Raw genomic sequence first — 20,912 nt, 5'->3', positions numbered from 1 at the left:
ACTTATTTCTTCTTTAAATGCATACTGTAATTACCAGTCGGTAGTGACTAAATGTTATTATCCATCTGTTGGCTGCTCCGGGACCCGTAATGAGTAAACCTTAGCAGGTTATGCCGTTTTCTGTAGCATAGATGACTGCGGCTTGCACATGCCTGTAAAGTCAACACTTTTTGTGTTGAATGTATTGTTGAAATTTTTCACAGAGAAACCAAGAAATGAAAAAAAAAAAAATCTTTGAACAGGTTTAAAACTTCTGCTCAAAATCTTCTGATGAATTCTCATTGCAGTCAGCATAGAATCTAAATTCTTGTGTGTGGCTTACAAGGCTTTAAATTATCTGGTCCAACTCTCTCCCCAGCTCTGTCTCAGGCTTCTTACTGCCTTACTAACTCTGCCATGTTGATCTTCAAATATCTTCCAAAGCATCAAATTCACTCCCCACTCAGGGCCTTCACACACACTTTCCCCTCTCCCTGAGTCATTCCTTTCTCTGTCCCCATACTCTCTTCATGACTTTTTCTTGATCATTTCTTCAGGTCCCAGATTAAACATCATCTCCCCAGCAAGGCCCTGCAGTGGCCTCCAACAGCATCCTGTTGGTTCTCTCCAAGTTATCAATTACAATTTAGAGTTGTCTGGTTGTCTGGGTTTACAGGCTAGGCCTCTGTCTCTCCCATGGGACAGGACAGCAGAAACTCTGCCTGTATTATTTACCACTGTAATTCTAGCAATAAGAATGCTACCTGCCTTTTTGAATGAATGGGTGAATGAACTATGGTTATTTGTTATTTCTGGGACGTGTTGTGTGAAGGACAGGTTTGAGTCTGGACCTAATATATTTATAGGAATCAGGGCCCAGAAAGTTCTGACCATAGACTAAGGAGTAAGGAACCCAGTGGTGGGCCAGCCACACTTCCTCTACCTGCCACACACCTGTTTGTGTGTGCACCTCTTTCTTTGCATGCCCCCAAATTCTGTTCAGCTGAGCCAAATCCTTAGACCATCTAAGGCCCCCATTGAGTCTTGCATAATCCTTTAAAGGGGTCTTAGATTGCTTGGTCAGGAAATCAAGAGGCTCTTTAAAACCCATCCTCATCTTGCAGGGGTCCTTCCTCTCCTGACCAGCACAGCCATAACTCACAATGTACCACTTTGTCACATTGTCTCTATCAGATGGCTTGGCTTTGTATGTTGGTTTTAATTTTCTGATCTGGTTATAAGTATTTTGATTGGAGTCTCTGATCATGTTTTAACTAACTCAAAAGTTGGCTCGGGTGTCCCTGTTCCAAGATATCTAGATTTAATGGACACAGACTACCCCCCAAGTCCACGGCCAGATGAAGCCTAAAGCTCTCCCATAAACATGGTTTTATGAGCCCCTGTGGCTTAAGCATACATCAGTTAGAAATCCAGTCCTCTATCAGATTCCTCTGCAGATCCTAAACCCCAAAAAATCAATCCCTAACCAGAGCATCTGTAGGGACAGTAAAATTTCCTAAAGGTTTCCAAAGAAGGAAATCACTTCTCAAACTAAGGAGCAATCTCAGAATCTGTCTTTTTGCATTCCCTTTTCTTCTTCCTTCCTTTCTAACTCACCATCTTCTTTTCTCATAGACCCTCCCTCCTCTTTCTCAGAGCTAAGACAATTCTCCTTGGTTCTGGCAGAGAAATGTAGTGATCATCTACGGAAGCTGAAACACGTACTGGGGCTGTCTCACCCTCTACCCCAGACCCTTAGCAAAGCTATTAAAAAACTTCTTACCCCAGACTACAATCTTGCTTCAGTATCGCCCACAGTCACTACTACAGAGCTAAGCATATAGAAGATGATGAATAAACACTTGCTAAGCATTGACTGGAAAACCTGATTGAACTGGGAGCCTGGGGTATAATCTAAGTATCATGAACAGTTAGTAGAGATAGGGAGTTCTAGGCCAGGATTCATGTCTCTGATCTTCCTGCTGTGCAAGATAAGAGTGCCCTTCTCCAAAACTATAAGGGTAGCGCCATTCAGAGCAGGAAATCCATAGCTCAAATTAAAATAAGATGGCAATAAAGTGACACACAAATATCTAGTTGTAAATGCTGAAGGGACTTAATCAAGCAGAAGGGCACAGCTTTCCATTGCAGCATAATGTAAAGGCATTTTTATTACTCTGGCAATTGGCAAAAAAAGTCAAATGACTTTATGGGGCTTTTTCTAAATTACCTTTATTAATGTATGTAATATTATTGAAAAATTATACTACAGAGTAAATGTTTCACTGAGCTACAAGTTGCCTGCAGGAATGTGCTGTAAATATACAAGGGTGAATATGTTATTATCTTTACAACCCATTTCACACTTATTACAGCCTTCTAAAACCAAAATAGCACTGAACATTTGGAAAAGTATAGAAATGTTACAACATGGTATACAATAGAGGTAAATTTGTAGAGCCTGGAAATGTATCAGCTGTCTTTGAGTGTGATAACCTGTTTCAGAGGTGTCTCAAGACTATGTTCTCCTAGATCACTTGCACCTCTCTGATATGTTCACATTTGCTTTGAGAAACCCATTCTGGCTGATTTGAATAAATACAGTCTCGGGCAGTTGAAGAGACTTTTCCTATTATGCTTGAATGCTTGGAAAGAGAAGAGCTAATGGCTGAAGCATTCTCCTCCTCCCTCTGCTTGCTCTGTGTGCATCTATCTGGACAGAAAACACATCCAGTCATGGTTCCGGGCTTCCAAATGCAATCTCTGTTTGCATGAGTTGGCATTGAGACCACCTTCTCACTCTCAACGTTCCAATAATCCAGTCAATATAATTTCAGAGCCCTTAAATTCAATAGCAATGCTTTAAGCCATCTCTCTCCTGGTCTTCCACCCACTTTTCAGGCATGACCCTGGGACCACTTCACTTCCACTCACTTTCATCTTGTTCCTACTTAAGCCCCCTACCACTCTTGTGGTTCCGAGCCAAACTGATGGGGGGGGGGTCATCTTGTCATAATTTATCAGACTAGTTTCCGTGTCCTGCTGCCTGCTTTTCACAATGAATTCTATGAATTGGTTGAAAGAGAAGGGGGAAGAGAGAAGGGAAAAAGCCAAAATAAGAAATAATAAGATATAAAATAAGAGAGAAAAATAAGATATAAAAAAAGGAGATAAATGAGGCAAACTAAAACTGACTGCACTGCCTACCAGCTGTATTCTTCAAGAGCCCCTGCTTGGGAGGAGATAAACAGGCAGCCCCTCTGCAGATTGAAACCACGGCAGTCCCAGAGACTCCACCGTCATCCAACAGATGCCAGCTTTTCCCCCTCTGTTACCACTGCAGCTAGCTTCGGGTTGGGAAGACTTCCAAATGCAAAATATGTCACGCTTCTACATAACTTTTCAGCTCTGTTTTTTAGTAATTCACACCCCTCTTCCTTGCTTATCTAACCCCCACCACCTTGGCTTTTAGATTTTTTAAAGAAGCCTTTCCTCATGTTCTTCTCTCGACAATATGATATAATATTAGGAGCTTTTTAAGCTAAGTCACTGAGAAATGGCTGGTCAGAAATCATCAGCTGGGAAGGCAGAACAGGACATGGTCCTACCCAGGCCAGAGTTAGGACTAGGTAGATGAGGTATAGTGATTTCTATAATGTAGCTCAAGGGGCTACCTAGAACCTGCTCACACACACAAACAGACACACAGAGCTGTGTTGGTCATGCATGGACATGACTTCTCCCAATCTTTTGAAAGTGTCTGTATTTTTATAGCTGGTAGAATGTTGTCAACGTCTATAATGGATTTGCTTCTCATTTAATATATATTGTATCTGGTATTATTAATAAATATTTAAGTTGGTGTAAAATTAGGTAAATTTGTAACATGCATACATGTACATATAAACATACTATATGCATATAACATGAAATCACTCATCTAGTATATTTTTAGTTAAAAATACGTTGTTTTCTATCAATCATGATAGCCCTTCTTCTTTTTGCATAATTCCAACAAATGTTCTGAACACATAAAACAGATCAAAACTAGAGTGAAATTACATCTCCAAGACAGAAAAGAAAACCAAAACCCTAATGTGAAGTCATTTGGCAGATCTCCAATTCATTTATTTACCAACCTGTGTTAATGCCAACCACGTGCCAGGCATCATGTTAATTGCTGGGGACAAGAGGATGATACAGAGATGAATAAGACATATGCTCTCACCTTCGTACTCAGCTGACGACCTGGCTTCTTATTTCTTTGAGAAAAGGAAGCAATCAAAAGAGAAATTCTATTCACTCCCACCTTCCCATCTACCAACCAGCTTGCTTTCATGGCCATATACTCTGCCTTTCCTCTAGTGATTAGGTTTTATCTAAAACCAGTCCCCTTCATTTGCATATTGGATCTTATCCCTCTCTCCTACTTAAGAACATTAGTCCAGCAGATATCCTCTCTATTAGTATCATCTATTTTCGTCTGTTCTTAAATCATTTATGACTTTCACATTTTCATATCCAATGGTCAGTTCTCAATCCTCAGACTGAGGATCTAATAGGACTAACAGATCTTATTGAATCTATTCTCAACTCTTAACAGAATTGTATTCTCCCCCTGAAATATGGTCTTCAGTTGGTATCAATGAATCCACTCTTTTCGTTCCCCTCTCACCTCCATAGTCACTCCTTCTCATTCTCCTTTGCTGGGCTCTCCTCATCAATGAAATCTCTAAATGCTGGTGTGCCACAGGGATCAGTCCTTGGATTCTTTCTTTTCTCCTCCTACACTCACCCCACCCATTTCCATGAATATTCACCAAATTTACATCTCCAGCCCAACTTCTCCCTGAATTCCAGATTCATATATTCAACGTTCCCCTCAATACGACTTTCTGGAGTTCTAATAGCTATCTCAAATTTTATATGTCCCCAGTTGAACCTTTAATTACTCCCTATGCTAAACCTGATCCTCTGTGATCTTTCCCGTCATAGTTAATGCAATGCCAATCTTCTATTTCCACAGGGCAAAATATCTGGCACCATCTTTAACTTCTTTCTTTCTCTCACCTACTAGCAATCCATCAGTAAATCCCATTAATTCTTCTTCAAAAAGTGTCTAGAATCTGACCGTGACATACTTGTCCTTGCACTGCCATCCTGGTCCAAGCCACCATCATGTCTCCCCTGCCTTCTAATTGGTCTTTCTACTTCCAACTTGCACCCCTCCCCAACTCGTGAGACCATTCTCCATAAGCAGCCACGTGATCTTTCAAAACGTAGGTCAGATCATGTCATTCCTCTGCTATAACCCTCCAACAGTTTCCCAACACAGTTCAGTCCTTGTCCTTAAGGAGCTCACAGTCTAACAGAGAAGACAGAAATATAAAAATAGATTACCGAGGCAACATAAAAGTGCAATGATAGAGTGCTGGCTGTGGGAGTGAAAAGGAGAAGCAATTACGCCAGAATCATGGTGAGAATTATGGAAAGCTTCCTGGAAGAGGTGATATCAGAGCCTCAAAATTAAGGAGTTTGTGAGGTAAGGTGTGTGTGGTATGGTGAAAGTAAGGAACTGCAGGGCAAATGGCGGGAAGGTCACAGTGTTACAGCTCAGCAGGGGGTGCCAGTGAGCAGCCGCGGTGCTGGCCAGCTCCTCTCTCCAGCCGTCTGGAGAATGGCTGGGAGGGCGACAGGCAGGAGGCCGAGCAAGATCAGTTGGAGGACTCATCTCCAATTCAGGCAAGAGGTGATCAATTATCAGGCCCAGGGAAGGAATTGTGTTCCCAGGGACAGTCAACAGCCCATATGTTAACAAAAAAAGGTGGCGCTTCTCTGGAGCTTTCATTCCTTCCAGTGCTCTGCCTCACGCCTGCTCTCTGGAAATGGATGTGCATTACCTCACATGCTGTCAGAACCTTCCTAGGAAACCAGCATGTGGATGAATCTTGAAAATGCAATCTGGCCGCATCCAGAGCTTTGCATGCTAGTTCCTTGGGGCCACACACTGAGACACTTTGCAAGAAAATTTAACAGAAGACAGATGGCAAATGTCATGGGGCCTCACACAACTGAGAAGGCAAAGGAGTAAACCAGAAAATAATGCACTCAGGACTAGAGTTCCTGGAGCAGGCAGAAAAGTAGTTACTTCCCCTCTGTCCCCTGACTATGAGAAGCAGGCGGGGTACTAACCTCCTGAAGGAGCAACTGTGGTCTCGGTGACGCGATGGATGGGTTTGATATTTATAAATTGATGGGTGAATTGTCCCATGTTTCTTCATTCTGAATATTCTTTGAGCTTATTACATCAGCTCAGAGTGAACACTCTAAATTTAGACCCAAACTTTCTCATGTTTCCAAGGGAACTGTAAATTACTTTGTGAATGTACATACAACACAGCCAGCAAAGTCTGTTTGATGAAGCCCTCTCCTGCACTCAGAGTTAAAGGCATCTCATAAATTGTTGCCTTGCCCAAGGTCCTGGACGGTAGCTGACAGCCTCAGACAGATTGCCTTCGCTTCTCCGTATGACACTTCTGTAGGAGGCTCTACTGCAAGTACAAAGGACACAGGCCTTCAGCTGTGACATCCCCTAACTCCCCAAAGTCCCATGTTGTTTCTGTAAAGGGTTTCTTGGATGGAGAACAGAGTGAGAGATGCTATGTTGCTTAAGATGAGCCATCTAACTTGATGGTGCCCAGGCTACCCTCAAAGCATCAAATCCTACTTGATAGTGAAGACAGAAGAGGAAATGATCTAGGAGGGGATAGTGGAGCATGTGAAGTATTTTTTGATGAGGTTAGTGAATCATTTAGGGCTGAGTTCAGCTATAATCACAGAGACTGGAGGTATTGAAGGCTTAAACAATGTATAGGAAGTCCAAAGACATCCAGTCCAGGATTAGTATTGTGGACACAGTGTCAACATGACCCCAGGCTCCTTCTGTCTGCTCTTTACTCCTCTGATTGTGTAGTTTCCTCCTCACATTCACTGCATGGTCCAAGATGGCTTCTGGAGCTCTAACCATCATGCTCATGCTCCAATTAATAGGAAGAAGGAAGATGAAAGGGCAAAAAGGGTGCAATTATCAGCTGGTCAGTGCCTATATTTCACAGCTGGTCAACTTTCTCAGAGTCCCACATTATAATCAACTTACATCTCATTGGCTCTACCTTGATTACCTGGCCACTCCTAACAGGAAAGACTGGGAAATTCAGTCTTCAAGCTGGATGCAATATGGCCCCAAATCACATCATGTGTTTGCCACCAAGAGAGAAGAGGAGAGCCAGTATTGGGTGAAGTTTAGCAGTCTCGGCTCCAGTTAGGTTATAAGCATATAAGGAGCAGAGCAAATGCCCCTAGGCTCCTAATACAATACCGTGGAAACTAAAGCAATATAAAAAAATACTCAGCAAGAGGAACAGCCTTGAAATAATGGGAAGACTGAAAGAAGAAAAGAAAGGAAAGATGGAGGATAGAGGGAAGAGAAAATGAAAACAGGAAGGTAAGAAAGGAGAGTAAGAAAGATAATGGGGAATAAGATAAGGGGGAAATAAAGAGAAGGCTATAGAAAGAAAGGAAAGTGTAATGCAGGTGTTTCAGGGTGCCCGTTTTCTATCCTTAGGGGTAACTTTTGCTGCCTGGGCAAGTTTTGGATTGCTCTTTCTGGAGCTGAGGGTTTTCTTCTGTGTCTTCCTTGGTGCAGGGCTCCCTGCTATTACTTCTAACACAGACGTTCCAGTCTTTTCTCATGCAATGCCCAGAAAATGGGACCAGCCAATCCCTGTATCCTTTGGCTACTTTTGCCCATCAGCTTTCACCAGACAATTCTCAGTTCTTTACTATAGGGTCAGCCTCTCAAGGGGTGATGTTGCCATTCACTTAGAGGACTCCTTGCAGACCTGCCTCTGGGACAGATTGTCCTCTCTGGATGCCTCCTCCACCTGTGATGTGCAGGCCCTGCCTTCAACACTCCCACTCAGCAACCCCATATCCCTGGCCCCCTCTTCATAGGCAGAGGCTCACCCATGATGCCTTCTTATATCTTGCCAGTTGGGGAAACAAGATCTCAAGCCTTGGAAGAAGATACATTGGTGTTGTTAACCTCCATCAGTAGCCTGCAGATAGAGAGAGAGAGAGATTATGGTCCGTAAACAAGAAAATGAATGTGGACAACCCCTTTACCCTGCCCCCACCCCTGTTAGAGCTGAAGACTGACTGATCCTCTTACTAGGTTACGCAGAAGTAATCACTGTTCACAAACATCTGTTTTCATCAGCTTTCTGACCTTGCCCTTGAGGGACGAGAAGACCACTACCATGACCACTACTCTTCCTCTATGATTGTGCTGGAAAGCATGGGTTCTTCCTTCTCTGCCTGGGGGCTGGCCTCATTACAAGAAAAATGTCCTTGTCAGTGGAAGCTTTCCTGGCCACCTAGGAGGAATGGTGCCCAGTCAAGGAAGCTGGTTTTACTCTGGAGCTTCCTAGGATCTAAAGAACTGAGTGAATGCTAGTTCAATCCCCCATGGAAGGGAAAGAAGAGGAAAAAGGTGGGGATGTCGCCTATGGTATCATCTTAGTGAGAATTTAAGCTAAGCTTGTGTAGAACAGATTGTGTTCTTAAGTCTGTTTTATATTATCATCAACACCAAGGACAGTGCTGTCTCCACACGGCTGGCACTTGATATGCTTGTTAGATTAACAGATGAGAACATCTCTATTGTTTCTCAGCACCACATAGTTGAGATGAAAACTTAAATATTTTTAATAACGAGTTTATATTTTAAAATCTTCCAAGGAAAGGATTCAGTTTCAGATTTTTTCTCCCAATTGATTTATTCCTCCTTAAAGGTCCATTTAGTACAGTCCCCAAATGAAAAGGCAGTTGTGAGAAAGTCCGTTGCTGAATGTCATGCAGATGATTATGCAAAACGCAGGCTGCTCCCCAGGCCCTGTGGGGAGTTGTGAAAGATTCTATTCCTGGAATAGGTACTCTTATGAGATTAAGCAGATGATGAGGTCAAATATCTCCCCAGTCCATGTATATACATGCAACATAAGATGCCCAAATTGGACTCCAGAGAGACTCCAAAATACTTGTCATAGTTAAAACAAAATTTTCCTTCCCATAGAAAATTATATTTTTTACTACAAAATATGTAACAACCCATTATTGCAGTAATAATTTTCCCTTAAGTAATGACGTTTCCCTGGTCCCTGTTCTTTATATGGTAGATCCAAACAAATTTTATCTAAAGACAGTGAGAGGAAAGCAGATAAAAAACTTAAAAGATTTCAATGAAAAACACGGTTCTCTTTGGATGTGAAGGAGCAGTATCAACCAGCATTGAAGGAGGAAGATTCTACAGTGGAAGGGGCATGGAACCAGGAATCGGGAGCCCTACATTCTAATCTCAGCTCCATCACTAAGAATTGTTTTTCCTCACCTGTCAAATCAAAAGGCATCAGGTGATCTCTAAATTCTGCTCTCTGGTTCCATGACTTGGAGTCTGTACTCATTGAAAGTACATGGAGATGGGAGTGGGGAGTAGTGGGAAATATTCCTGGACATAACATGATCTCAGCTACTAGAATGATCTTCCTAGCCTGCAATATGAGAAAACAAATGTTCTCTTTTAGACTTTTATCTAATTCTGACTTCAGGACTGCTGACTTAATTCCTTCTGAGGGAGTTAATTCCTAAGAGTCATCCAGGTTACCATTCAGCAACCTCCCCACCAATTTCTTTCTCACTTTTACTATTACTATGGCCACTATGGCTTTGGCCATTATTTAACTTCCTCAGGCTCTAAGCAGAGCCAACTCTAAACAAAGCTGGCTGAAAATTGGTTGGTGCAGTAGAATTTGTGGTTCAAGCAATATACTGGGGTTTCAGCAACCAGTTGTGGTGAAGTACTGCCACTTTTTTCACCACCAAAGGTAGTGAACCCAAGGATATAAAGTGGGTTCTATCTCACATTCCATAATTTTTGTAGAGTTGCACAACGGGCTATGAGAAAGTTGCCAGGAGAGTGTGCTGTGATCAATTAGCAATGTCTGTCATGAGGAAAAAGTCAAAAGTAAATACACACAGTAAAGACACACATATCACTTATTTGCTATTCCTGGGCTGCTGGGCTCTTGAGCTACCAAACTCTGCCTTCTTGGCGATGAGACTACAATAACAAGAATCAAATTCTTCCAGAGAAAACATCTTTCCTCCATCATTATACAAAACTCTTCTTCCATATTCCAGACCCTGCCCAGTTTCTCCACCTGTTTCAACCTGTGCTCTACCTCCTTGGGAAGCACATCACAAATAGTGTTTCACATAATGTTAATTTCATAAGATGCTATTTAAAAGAAGGCCCTTTGGTCTTACAGTCAGGATTCTGTGCCTGCCAAATTCAGCTAGACAGCTAATATTTTCATTTAGTAGTTACTGAGCACTGATCGTGTCATAGGTTCTGTTCTAAATGCTTTGCAGGTATTAAATTAATCCTCACAGCTCTACTTTGTCTGTTTCACAGATGAGGAAACTGAAACAAGAGAGCAACTGCTGGAGTCAGGATTCACTCTGGCAGTCCAGATTTAGAATCTGTTCTTTCCACTACCACTTGATGCTGCTTCCCGTTTCTACATTGATCTATATTTATCATCTGTATCTTTATCTACATATCAATTCTAAATCTATATTTACATATACATCTATATCTTAATGATTCACAAATCATGTTTGCATGTTAAAGGTTCTGAACAATTTTTCTGTAAAGAAATCTCGTGCTGTTTAATTCTATGATTCTTTAATTTATTTGATACAAGGAACTCCCTACAGATACTTTTTTCTCCCTTTGCTTAGCTTCTGGTCACAACTCCTATCACAGGATGATCTAGAGCACCATGAAAATATCCTTCTGAGGACTGAGCTATAAAATTGAAGGATGAGACTCTTAAATCCTGGCCTCAGATTTCTGCTTTATTTGGCCCAAATGTATAATTAGAAGACTCAAAAACCAAGGGAAGACTGCTTAGTTTTTCAAGTCCCAAATGAGTTTAAAGGGAGAACCTAAATGAAAAAAACAGGATGGACTCTATTCCTGGATATCCAATTAATTGTTTAAGTAAGTGATGATAGATGACAGACAGATGAGTCAAGTCAAACCAAGAATAAACTAAGAGTAGTTGGTGAGCGTTTCCACTTACATAAAATGAGAATCGTGCAGCATGGGGGAAAAAGCTTGAAATTCAAACTAAAGAGATTTGCATTTGAGTCTGAATTCAACCAATAGCAGAAACTTTATTCCATGTTATATGGCCAACATACAATATTATGCCAGGTAGGTGCTCAAAAAACATATGTTGGTTTGAACAAATGTGTAATCTTGAACAATTTACTTGGCATCCCTAAGCCTTAATGTCCTCATATATAATATGAAGATGACAATAACCTCGACTTCCAGGGTTGCTTGGAAAATTAAATTAGATATGTTTTTAAGCAAGTTTTAATTTTAAAGCCTTATGTAAATGTCAGCTGCAAGTCCTGTCATCATTAATAATAATAAACTTAGTGGGATTTGAAACACAGCCATAGTAGTTTACATCAGTTCCCTCAGCCACATCTCACCAGACTCATATCATGAGTAGGAGATGCTGGTCAGCAGTAGGCATACAGGGATACACAGCCTCTAATGGAGCAAGAATTAAAAAGAAAGACCATTAAGGACAAAGAGGGACAAGCCCTAACCAAATTTGCTTCTAGTTCTGATGAAAAAGTTCCCCCCAAAATCCCTTAGATGTCAAGGCACTGGTTTACTGTTGATGCACAACAGCTACTCAATAATTGTTTGCTGAATTTACTAACTTACACATCTTGAGGTTACTTAAAGAAGTAGAAGGCCTGTCTTCTTAACTTTCCCCTCAACTGTTTCCCAAAGTTACAAAAGAGATAGAATTTTTATGTAAAAATCTGGACACCAATCCCAAATCCATTCTGCTGTATTGCATTTTTTGGTGCTGGGGCAGAAGTGCCTGGGAAATGGAGAAGGGAGGGAGGGAGGGAGGGAGGGAGGAGGGAAGGAAGGAAGGAAAGAAGGGGAGGGAGGGAGGGAAGGAAACATGCTGCCAGTACCTCATATACCTGTAAGGACCATAAGAAGCACTTGGTGGTTCTTCCTGAACTAGCATCTAAAGCTGCCCTGCCCAACACTGTAGCCACTAGCCACATGGAACCACTGGGCACTGAAATGTACTTAATTCTGTGCTATGAGTGTAAGAATACATACCATATTTCAAAGACTTAGTATAAAAAAAGCAAAACACATCACTCATAATTTTTATAAGGATTCCATGTCAACATAATATTTTAGCTATATAAAAATTTTTGGCAATATAAAATATATTGTCAAAATCCATTTTATCTGCTTACTTTTACCTCCTTAGTGCAGCTACTAGAGAATTCAAAATTACATACATGGCTCACACTCAGTGGCTAGTATTGTATAGTGATTGGACAGTGCTGCTGTGGAGCAATGATTGTTGAGTTGTGGGTTGTGATATCTTGCTGGATAACGAAACCTATTTAGTGGGTGACAACTTGTGTGTTTTTTAAGGAGAATAGAATAAATAAATTAGATTAGAATGCATGGCATTGTGCAGGCCAGTGGTGCAATGGAGAATGTCTCTGTATTAGGGATCAGAAGATTCTAGAATGTATGGCATTTAGTAAACGTAAATACTCTTCTGTAAAACTTCGGTTTCATATATAGATATGCACACATACATATGTGTATATATATATATACACACACACATTAGACAATAATTACAGCTGTATTAGGTATTAGGTTACAAAGTAAAATGCATTTTTATGGTCAATAGAGTAGAAGTGCTTAAATATCCCTTTTCTAAATTGGCCATGATGAGACAGGACTTCCTCGAGCCACAGTGTCCTGGCATAAACAACAAAGGCTATGATTTGTATCTGACTAGGGAGATCCAGAGATGCATCAGGTCAGTGCTGTCACTTTCAGGTTCTGCCCGTGGAAACTCTGCACGCTCTCCTGAGGTTGCAGTAAAGGAAGAAGAAGGGCAGCTACACTGCCTCCTCATCCAGCCCTGTGAGTCATAAGAGTGCAGAGGCTGTCATGGGAAGCAGTGGCAGCACCATTCGTGAAGCCCAGTGGCTACTGCGGCCCTGGTAGATGCAGGCAGGGGAGCAAACACAGTATCCTAGTATCCCAGGAGCAAGAAGCAACACCCCTCAAAGGCCAATTAGACCTCACCCCATGTTGCTAATATTATCCATAGAGATGTGCTTCCTCCTTCAGCACATCCTTGTGTGGCCAGAAAAGTGTCTTCTCCAGACTACTCAGGGAATCTACCACTCCAAACACTTCATCCCTTGAGGTAACTAAATTAGAACAATACAAATGCTGCACTCTACTGGAGGATGAGTCTCCCTGACCTCAGCAGGCTCCCGTTACAGCTTCCTCTGGCAGCCAAAGGCCCAGCTCTAGGTTGATTTAGGACCCAACAACAGCATAGAGGCAAGCCATGATTTAAAGAACCCTGGCCTTACAGGTGGCAGAGACTGAGGCCCACCCAGGGCAGTAGTCCTGACCTTATCCCAATGATGCAAGGCTCTAGGCACTATGGAAGCTATGGCTTCCTGCATCGTGATAGCTGTTTAACCCCAATAATGCCCTGGAACTCTCAGCATTGTTTTTCACCTTACTCACTGCTGAGAGAAGAAGGGCCTGATGGACCCTACGTCCCCAGGCCCAGTCTATGAAAATGTTGAAAAAAACATGCTACTCTGCAAATTCAGGTGCAGTGACAGTGGGCAGTGTGTGTGGGGAAAGGGTACAAACAGATCCCACTGCTCCCAGATGCAGTTTTACCCTGCTCGGTAGTGATCAGTGAAGGCCATTTTCTCAGCTTCGGAGGACACTGCTCCAGGAACTGATGTCACAGATTTTTATAAAAACCAATTCCATCCCATGCTCATGAATTACCCAGGAGAGTCGCATCAAAACACCCATGATGGTAAGAGCTCATTCAGCTTGTGTTCCATGTGGCACCTCAGAAAACACTATCAGTCAGGCTAATGCTTTTTTTAGAGCACTTATTTTGTGCTAGGCTGTATATTAAATACTTAATACATGTTATATACTTAATATATATTACGTATTAAATGCTTAAAACCACCCTATGAGATCAATGTCGTTATTAAGTATTTCCATGTTACAGATGAGAAAACAGAGGCTCAGAGAAAAGACATTGCTTGCACACAGTGGCAGAGCCAGTACACTCAGACTAGATTCCAAAGCTGTATGATTCCCAAGCTCCACACCTATGGCACCATCTTGTCTTCTACTTCAAGTATTCTTAATATAAGGTCTCTTCGATCATGGTTTCATAAGCCGAAAATAACATCCACAAGTCTCAGGCCTGAGGTCTGCTTGTAGTGCTTAGGGTGAGAATTACTCCCAGAATCTCTCTGGAGGGCAATAACCCACCCTCCCCTGGCCCCCCAGGTCTGCTGACAGATGCAACATTCCTAGAGCCCTCTGGCTTGAGTCACCCTCCAGGGTCTTCAGCTTAATATTTCTTGCTTAGTTTCCAAGTACCTGAAGCTCCTTCTGAGCACGTGCTCCAGACAGAAGCCAGTGGTAACTGTACTCCACACTTGGCCACTGTCGCTTCCAGCCCCCTTTGAAGCTTCAGCTACCCTGGCGGCGACTAGCCGGTGCTGGGTGGAGAATGGGAAGCAGGTGTTCTGCATCCCCATGTAGCCTGTCTGCTCGGCCTCCAGTCCAGTCACTCCCATCCTTGCTGACTTTTCTCTTCCCCAGAGCTTCAGGTCCTCAGGCCCAAGGGCCCTGCTATTCAGATTGGTCAGAAACCACAGAGTTAGGGTTCATTATTCTGATTAGGACCAAACAAAATGCCCCCTACAACAGCTGTGGGGTTCAGACACAATTCCGAACACCCGTTAATGGAGAGGAAGCTGGTCACCCCATCAACGCTTACCAAGGCTTCACCACTGACAGAGATATGTGCTTGGTGCCAGGGTGGAGGGGAAAATACAGAAGCTGTTCCCTTGCTGGGAACTGCCCAGTTCCCACCACTGCCTGGACGTGTCTGATCTGCTTGACAAGGCAGCCCAGCTTCTCACCCAGATCCAAGTCAACCTTAGACCTGCCTTCCGGGCCTGCTCGAATCCAGGCAGAGTCACTGGGCAGTGCTTCCCCAGAGACAACAAGGCCGAGGAACTTGTTGGTTTAAAGTATTCATTCTGAATAGGGTGTAATCTCAATTATGGTAATTAATACAGATTTTAAAAATGGAAAAACAAATCCCACCAAAATCAGTAATTAAAAATACAATCTATCTGTATGTTCTAGTTATTCTATAATAAATATGTATTGATTTTCTAATCAGGAAAAAAAAGCTTTTGTTTCAATATAGAGTTACTTACTAATTTAGCTTTAGGCCATTGGTGCAGGGAGTCTAACCGTCAAGGCCCATAGCTTTTGGCTGGTATACTCACATCCAGACCCCTGGAACTCGTGGGATTCACATCTGGTTCTGTTAAGTGCCTCCTCTCCTTCTGCCTCTGACCCTAGTGGTGCTAATCCAGCTATGTAAGTTTCAGCTGACGCTGGCTGCACCCTCTTATGTGGCTTTATCCACCCTAGTCCCCCAGCCCCATGCTCCAGTCCAGCTCAGGCCAGCCTGCCTTGACCTTGGACCATGATGCTTGCCTCTGAAGCCTCAGGTCCAGCTGCTATATCCAGGTGAACTGTTCCAACCCCTGGTTCCCCTCTGGTTTCTTAGGGCCCAGTTTCAGGGACCACACAGCACAGGAACAACCAAGGAATAATTTAGGAATCCTCACAGTTCCTAGGGGATTGAGGTCTCAATTCACGTTCTAGTCAGCCCCACTCTGGAAAGTAGGGTTGACCATTCCCTGAGAGTTACTGATTATCTGCATGAAGCAATGGTCCTCATCTATACCCTGGGTTGAGAAGATGCACAACAAATGCCACCATGGGATTTGCCACTGAGTCACCCAAGCGTCCTCAATTCTGCTCAATTCAGCAATTAATTTACCACCCAGTGATGACGTACCCTCCCCTTTGCACCCCTGCTAAGGCTGAAGCTGAGGAAAATGGAGGAGGAAAGATGACCCCACAGCTGGATGGCCCATTATGAACCTCTGGCCCATGAAGAAATGGACACTGTGTGCTTCTTTATATCTGATGTGTTAACAATGCTGATACCTTCCCATCAATTATGTGCCACTTTGTAGCTTATGAAATGTTTTTGCATATACTTCATTCTCACTATAAATAGTCCTCACTTCACAGATCTGAAAACTGAGACTGGGAGCAGTCACAAGACTTGCTCAAGCTCATAAAGCCCATGAATGGAAGTGGCATGAGAGACAGAAAGGCATTGTGTCTCCAAAGTAGATGGCCTGCTCACCAGGCAATGACCCCTCTCTAGAATCTCCCTGACGAAGACCCCTGGAAGGGAACACTTATGATCCAGCTCACAGCCAACCACTTCATCAAGTCCAAGGGCAAAGAAGGCCAAAGATCACTCCATTTCTGAGAAGCAAGCACGTCTGAGAGACTGAAAGGGCCTGTGTCATCTGGGAAGCCAGCTTCTCAGTGAAGAAGGACGTGTGGCAGGGAAAGACAATTAGGGGTAGGGATGGTCTGACAGGTACCAAGGTCGGTAATAAGAAACAATGTAATAGGCAGCTGTAATCAAGAGAAACTGGGGTGGCGGAAGACCTATAATCCTGGAGCTATCAGTGAGAGAGGTTGCAAAGTGGGTAGGCAGGACAGCTGTTACCCGAACACTAAACTGTGCCAACGGCTAGCATGACTGTGGGTCCCAGCCCTCTGGGGCCACCCCACACACTACCAGCAGCAGTTCTCCCAGACAGCACTGTAGAGAGAAAAATACCAGAAACTTTGGAAGCAGGAAAGACCAATTCATGGAAATATGCAGGACACCTGGGTAGGTAAGGATGGCTGGAACCACATCACATGTGTGGGTATATGTATTGAAAGACAGAGAGAGGACCTGTTAGACTTCAGGCTTTATGCTGAATGCTGCAATAAAAGGTAACTAGATTGTAGACTCTGCCCTCTAGGGACCCTTGAGCGGGGAACGAAACAGCTCTGCAGATAACTATTGTGATAAGTGTATAAACAAGTTCTGCTGGAGCTCAGAAAGGGAGATGATTGTCACAAATTCTTTCTCATAAGAAGGCTTCCCAATCAACTGCATACAGCTCTTGACATTCTAAGACTAAGGAATCAGGCTGCCTAACTTTGAATCTTGGTGCCCTCACCTAAAGGCTTCGTGACTTTTAGATAAGTCACTTAACCACTCTGTGCCTCAATTTCTTCCATTTCTGTGTCTGTAAAATGGGACAGTAATGATAGTCTGTATGACTGCAGTGAGAACGAAATGAGGTAATGTATAAAGCCCTTAGAGGACTGGTTGGCATATGCCTGGACTATGTACACGTCAGTCTAAGAAAGCCCTTCCTTTCCTCTCCTTCACAGTGCAATCCTGCATGCTTATTGGGATGGGGCAGAATGCGCAAGCTCCAGGACACATAGTCATATCTGATCAGCTTAGCCTGAAGGTGGTGGGATTTTCCCTTCCCAATCAAATGCAGCTGGTTTGGGTAAACCCAGCCACCAGTCCCATGTTTTTGGTCATCTAGGAAGAACCCAGAGATCTTGTCATTTTGGAGAAAGGCAATAAATATTCCTGGTTAACTTGATACTGTGGACTCCTTTTACAAATCAAAAGTTTGTATCATTCTAGACACCTTTGTGGGTCTAGACTAAAGAAGGTATAATATTCCAGAATGGTAGAAAGACACATCACTGCCTATCTCATAATTATCTTCTAACAACCTCTGATGAATATGACATGGAAAATGATCAGAACCATTCTTTTGGGAAATAGCTCACCTGCTTTGGGGTTTCTATTTAGTGAACGGAGCTAGTGTCCTGCTCAACAGGGAGGAACGCTTTTATAATGATTTCCCTGCAGCAATCCTGTTTGATAATGCAAACTAGGATCAAAGAAATAGGTTTTCCTATTAAGAACTTCAAGGAAAGAATCAAGTTTTAAGTTGTTGCTAGGGAAATATGAGCGCCTCTTGGGGCCTGGTGATCTAGTCCTGGAGAAGGAGGATGGTTGAATAAATCCATAGAGAGAAACAGCAAGGTCTCCCTCTGCAATGACTGGCTTTGGCTTCACTCACTCTAGTCTCGCTCTCAGCTGCAGACTCAACCCATGTCCAGCTCTGCTGCTTGGAGTCAATGTTGGTGCACTCCCACACCCTCACCTCAGTGAGCTGCTCACTAAAGCAACTATAACTATCCAGAGAGTAGAGAAAGTAGAAGGCTGAAACTTAAAAAAAAAAAAAAAATCAGAGGACATATGCTTCCTGAGAAATAAAGCTAAATAATTAAATAAACCTGCACTTCTATTATATTTTTAAATGTCACTGTATTTTTCCAACTTTCCTATGAGAAAAACAAACTAAAGAAGAAGTGAGCTGGATTCCTTTTTACATTGTGAATTTTTCAGAGATAGCATACATTACCCTCAGAGCACTTCTTCACTACCAACTTTATGGCTTGTTATCAATAGGATTGAGCCTTAGTTTACTCATCTGTAAAGTGGAGCAATACACCCACTTTACATGCTTTACAGAATTGGAATCAATCGAGATTATGTTTACAAAACCACCTTGAAAACTCAAATGAGCTCTGCAAATACCAGATGTTCTGTTTTTCTGACTCATTTTAGTGCTTTTCAAAAGGGTAAAGGTAGGAAGATCAATGTGAGAAAAAATGTTGAAACCTTTTACAGGCGATAAATCTTCTCTGCTACAGCATGAGGCCACGCCGAACCATGTCCACTGTTAGGTTAGTTGAAGGCTGTTGTTAAAATGAAAATGTCACTGTTATTTATGGCATAAGTCTTACCTGTTTCCAAAGAGGTTTTCAGAAGGCATTAATTTATTGCCAGTACTGTATCTTGTATCACTTTGGCATTTGACTACTGAGGGAATGAGTCACAGAGGAAGGTAAGTTTTAAACAGACTTGGGGACAGGAAAAAACATCTAGAGTCAACAGCCCCTCCAGGAAGTCAGGTTCCTGTGGACACCTGCAGGGACAGGCACTGGACAGCCACGGGTTGGTCAGTAAGGGAACTGTGGTCAGGTCTAGTTGAAGTTGACCCGTTACCATCCTTCAGCCCCCAAAGAGGTGAGAGGAGTAGGTGAGAGGTTACCGAAACCTGGAACTACAGTCTGCTCAGTGGTGCAGAGAAGGTCACCTTGAGAGAAGCAAGCAGTGCCCTTCAGCCGAGGGGCACAGCCAGTCCCAGGCAGCCTCCAGGGAGGCAGTGAGGACCTGACTCTCCTCCATGCCACAGCTCTCTGGGTGGGGCTCCCCTTTGGCAGAATGGGAAGTTCCAGGGCAAGGGAGCCTCCCGGGAAAGAGATCAGGGCTGAGAAAGATGGAGAGAAGCTCTAGAGGGGCAAATGAAGAGTTCCAAGGAGTGTGTGTGCCAAGAGAAGGAGTCCCGCACAGCAGTGCACCGCGAAGGCTGGGGAGAAAGGGACATTGTGCTGAGTAAAGAAGAACTCCAGTAAAAGGGAATTGGACACCACACGCAAGTTATTTCAGATATAAACCCCAAACCCCCTGAAACGTCCTGCATCCTCTTAGTGGGCTTTTTTATAACCTATGTGGATCCCACAGAAACTTTGGGAACCCCTCAAAATGTGCTCTGTTTATCAGCATCTCTCAGAGCCCACTCAGTGCCATCTGTATTCTTATGCTGTCAGAAAGGCAGCTGCATGTAGCTAAATGGTCAATTCTTGTCTTTATTCAGATTGAACACATTTAAAAGTCCAATATTTTATAATACATATCCTAAATTTAGCAGTTAATAAAAGAACATTTGAATTCCATTGGCGCCCCCTTTTAACAATAATGAACAAAGATGATGCAGTATAACTTAATGGAGAGCAAAATGCATTTTGTCAAGAAAGTGAGACAAAAGGAATTTAAGAAATTATGTACCCTGAAAAACCACTCTCTAAAGTAATAGGGAAGGCTAATCTGAGCCTTACTGACTAAATAACTGCAAAATAAGATAAGCAATGAGAAAAAAATCTTTTATGTTTTTCAGGTTGAAATTCATCTTTGGGGCCAATTGCAACTGCAGATGTCAAAGGGTTTCTTAATCATGTTATGCCCCGCTTTGAAAACAGTGCTGGCTCAACAAGCCCATAGATACAAAGCAAATTTCTAAAAATGTCAATCACGGCTCTCTACATCTTCTTAGTATGTTTCATCCATGAACACAAACACCCCTACGTTGTACTATCCCAGGAACCAAGCCCTTCTGCAAACATGACTCCCCTCATTCTCTATTCCACTTCAACTGCCTTTTCCATTGCCTCCTCCTTTCAGAATCTTTCTCATTCTCCAAGACCCAGCTTAAAAGCTACCTTTTCCATTAGTCTTTCTCTAGAGAAGTCTTGCAGTTAAAATGCCTCCTTCTGCTGGGCTCCCAGAAGAATTTCCCATACCTCTGATACGGTACTCCTCATGGCCTCCTATTTATTCTTGTTATATGAATTCCTTTTTCCTAGTTACACAGGGAGTTGCCCGAGACTTCTCTAGCCTGACCTGAACATCTGGAATGCAACCTAGCCCCCTTCCTGGCATGCAGTCAGTGTGTAACTGAATTTAATCAAGCAGGTTGTGCTCCGTATACCAGTACTCTCAGAGCTTCCTCAAATTTCAGGTAGAAAATAATCATGTTATTTCATGCACTAGAAGGTATAATTCACCTGCTTGTAGTCTTTGGGTCAG

General features: G+C 42.8%; 1 protein-coding gene and 1 long non-coding RNA gene across 37 annotated transcripts in view; one reads left to right on the top strand and one right to left on the bottom strand.

The window, feature by feature from the left end:
- Positions 1 to 20,912, bottom strand: part of LOC105711646 (uncharacterized) — a 313,477-nt gene that overhangs the window by 84,905 nt on the left and 207,660 nt on the right. For 33 of the 34 annotated variants that reach the window (XR_010340435.1, XR_010340434.1, XR_010340443.1 and 30 more), the window contains one exon: positions 8,005 to 8,096. This is a non-coding gene — a long non-coding RNA (uncharacterized LOC105711646). Of the gene's footprint in view, positions 1 to 4,118; positions 4,160 to 8,004; positions 8,097 to 20,912 lie in introns of all 34 variants that reach the window. The other variant, XR_010340447.1, reaches the window with a different exon arrangement.
- TNR (tenascin R) overlaps positions 1 to 20,912 on the top strand; it is a 429,814-nt gene that overhangs the window by 304,798 nt on the left and 104,104 nt on the right. The window lies entirely within an intron of this gene.

Source organism: Aotus nancymaae, unplaced genomic scaffold (genome assembly GCF_030222135.1).
Source record: "Aotus nancymaae isolate 86718 unplaced genomic scaffold, 86718_ANA_hifiasm-v0.15.2.pri h1tg000108l, whole genome shotgun sequence".
NCBI classification, from domain to species: Eukaryota; Metazoa; Chordata; class Mammalia; order Primates; family Aotidae; genus Aotus; species Aotus nancymaae.
This window is presented reverse-complemented; position numbering and strand designations above follow the sequence as displayed.